This window comes from Mastomys coucha, chromosome X (genome assembly GCF_008632895.1).
Source record: "Mastomys coucha isolate ucsf_1 chromosome X, UCSF_Mcou_1, whole genome shotgun sequence".
Taxonomy (NCBI): domain Eukaryota; kingdom Metazoa; phylum Chordata; class Mammalia; order Rodentia; family Muridae; genus Mastomys; species Mastomys coucha.
Window position 1 is genome coordinate 158,575,165 of NC_045030.1, and position 3,354 is coordinate 158,578,518.

The window sequence follows — 3,354 nt, forward strand, 5'->3', positions numbered from 1 at the left end:
ATTGATCAACCTGCCTGTCACTGTACCAATACATTTTCATATTTTCATATTTAAATGTTGGCTGTCCAGGGCCAAATGGTCAGCCCTAAAAACACAGCATAAGTAATAATATACAGATTGAAGTTATATTTAGGAATATATATGTATATGCATATACATATATGTATGCAAAAATAATTAGTGGAAAAGGAGATCATGAATTTGAAGGAGAGTGGGGAGTAGGTTTGGAAGGAAGAAAGAGAAGAAAGAAATGTTTAAAATATATTATAATCTCAAAGGTAAAAATAAAATATAAAAACATCCAAAATAGACATAAAAATGACAATCTCTAGGGTTGTATAGATGGATCAGCAGTTAAGAATGCTTACTGCTCTTGTAGAGTGCACAGCATCAGTTCCTAGCACCAGCCCTATCATGTGGCTCACAACTGCCTGTAACTCCAGTTCCAGGAAATCTAATGCCCTATAGCACTTGCATGCATGTGGTGCACATAATCTCTCTGTCTCTCTCTGTCTTTGTCTCTGTGTCTCTCTCACACACACATACATACACATTCACAAAAATCATAAACTAATCTTTTTTTGAAATATCATTCTAAATACAACACTGATGAAAATTGTTTTGTAAGCCATGGCAGGTAATCTGGCCTCTTGGAGATGGGTTAGGGTTAGGGTTAGGGTTAGGGCTAGTGTTAGGGTTAGGGTTAGGGTTAGTGTTAGAGTTAGGGTTACCTATATCTTTCCTTAGTTATCTGAGGTTCAGCATCATTGCCTTGGGCTCCAATATTAAGCCCGTTAGAGGAATCATACTACTGAAGAACTAATGCTTTTTGGATAGGGAATGTTAACTCCTGCTCAAAAAATACATTTCTTGCCTCACCTCTATAATGATGCCACAGAAAAACCGATGTCATAACCTGATGATATTTTCAAGGTAATAATTTCTAAGAATCACATTTTACTTATCAGCCAATCTCTGTTATAAAATAAAAGTGTGTTTCTTTGTGAAATACATATCTGAGCTACACAAAAAATATAAATTTGTGTGTAATCTCCTTGATATTGGATTCAGAACTGGGTTTCTAATATGTATTTAATAAATCCTTGGTAAGTCCTTGTTGATTGCCTGGTGGATTCTTTTTTTAACATTGTAGATGGACTTTCCATCTGCTACTAAACCCTAGTTCACTTAATTCCAGATTTGACCCACATAAAGTGATTTATACTCAACCCTTTCTACAACGTTTATGTTCCATATAGTTCAACATGACCCCAGTTTAAATACTCTAGTAGGAAATACTCTAAACTACAAAGGAAAATATGTACACATAAATACTAAGGCAGATTTATAGGTAAAGATTGCAAAAGAATATAAGCAGAAGTGAATGACTATGCTCTTTAAATACTTTAGACATTCCAATATAAAATTGTCAGTAACAGGTAAAATTTGGCATGGCAATATCTGTAAGAATTAAGACCATGTCATAGGATCAATATTCATGTTTTTTGTTTACTTTGTTCAGTAAAGAAACTGTCAAGTTTACAAAAAAGAGAGAGATGGAAGATTCTCTTAGGTATGACTGGTCACTTCTTTTACCTTGATCCACTAAAACCATTGTCCCCAGATCTTCCATTTGGAGGATGCTGCAACCATCCATTCTACTTATAAATCAATGCTAATGTTTAATAAAGAAACTCTTATAATAGAGTAAGCACAGAAAACACAATGATAAATAATAACCACTTTTAAATATTGGTTATATTTTTTAAATATGAAGATTTATAGATATCTAAATAGAGTATGAGAGATAATTGATACACAAAGCCAAAGATATGGGGAATTCAGGTGAGCATTAATTATCCAGTGTTTATGAGGGTATTTATGGTACTAACAGTAATTTATGCAAGGCTATATGTAAATCATCAATGATACACTCTTGCCCCTAGTGTAACTGTAGGGTCCAGTTTGGGTTTTAATACTTATTTTCCTTTTTCTTTTTTCTTATTTATATTTTCTTATTCATAGTAAAGAACAGGCAGTAAAAAGCTCTAGATTCTGGTAGCTGATTTCTACAATTGTCATCACTCAGCAGAAGGTGACTTTATGGGATTGTACCGAAGTCACTTCTCTAATAGTACTCCCTAGGACATTTCCTGGATCCAAATAGTCAGTTATTTTGTTGAGAATGAGACTTTTGATTCTGAAAAGTAGCCCTTTGTGGAGGAAGAGAGGGAGACAGCAATTGTCTCCTTTGTGACATTTTCTCTTTATCTAATGCAGTCCTTTCTACATGGTCTAGGTCAATTGTTCTCTCAGAAAACTTCTGTCCCTTCCTTTCTTACTGGACACTACAGAAAGTAGAGGAAAACCTCAGCCTGGAAGCCAATTTCTACTTCTCTGAAGTAGAAATCAGAGCTTTGAGTTTGTAATTGGGGAAAACGTGATAAAACACATCACTGTCACTCAAGAAAAGAACCAAGTTAAGTTTTCTCAGTATTTAGTTGGCAGGTTAAGCTAATGATCCCCTCAGTTCTATGAACATTTGATCTGTCCTATTAATAATCTCAGAAGAAAATGCACTCTTTGTAAAACAAAATGCATAAGCTAGGTATTCCAGAATATAAAAATATTTTTTTTAATATGAAGCTATTTTAAACCAAAAGATTAAAGATAAGCAAATGAAAAGTTGATACGTGTTAGATGTTAGCAAATATTTCACGAAATAGGTTAGATTTTTATCTATTATTATCCACAGTAAAGACTAGGAAGTATTTATATAATATTAGAGTATTTAAATTTAAATGCCATCTATTTGAGTTTGGCAAAGAAAGGGAAACCCTTATAAACCTAGGATTATTGCCAAACATTTGCTTTAAGTCTTACCATTCTGGTTCAACAGAACTTTATCTTTCCAAAAAATCTCTTTAATCAAATTAATACCTTCATGGTGAAGCTATTTATAATGTAGATGTCATGCAAAATCTTTTCTATTGACTATATTATACATGCTATTCTTATGAGGTGTATGAAAAAATTCAGCAGGGTCTCTTACTCATTGCCAATAACAAGGGCAAATATGTGAGCAAGTGAGGACAAAGAGAGCTCAGTTGTAAATATCAGCACTATATTGATTACATTTGAGTCACTGTGACCAAATTGTCTGGAGATGTTTTAATGGAGGAAGAATTTACTTTGGTTCATGGTTTCACAGGATTCAATTCATCATGGTAATGACAACATGAAAACAACTTACATTATGGCAAATTAGAAAGACACACGCACACACACAGAGAGAGAGAGTGAGTGAGAGAGAGAGAGAGAGAGAGAGAGAGAGAGAGAGAGAGAGAGAGAGAG

General features: G+C 33.8%; 1 protein-coding gene across 3 annotated transcripts in view; it reads right to left on the reverse strand.

The window, feature by feature from the left end:
• Glra2 (glycine receptor alpha 2) overlaps nucleotides 1-3,354 on the reverse strand; it is a 204,574-nt gene that overhangs the window by 15,389 nt on the left and 185,831 nt on the right. The gene's annotated exons all lie outside the window — the stretch shown is intronic.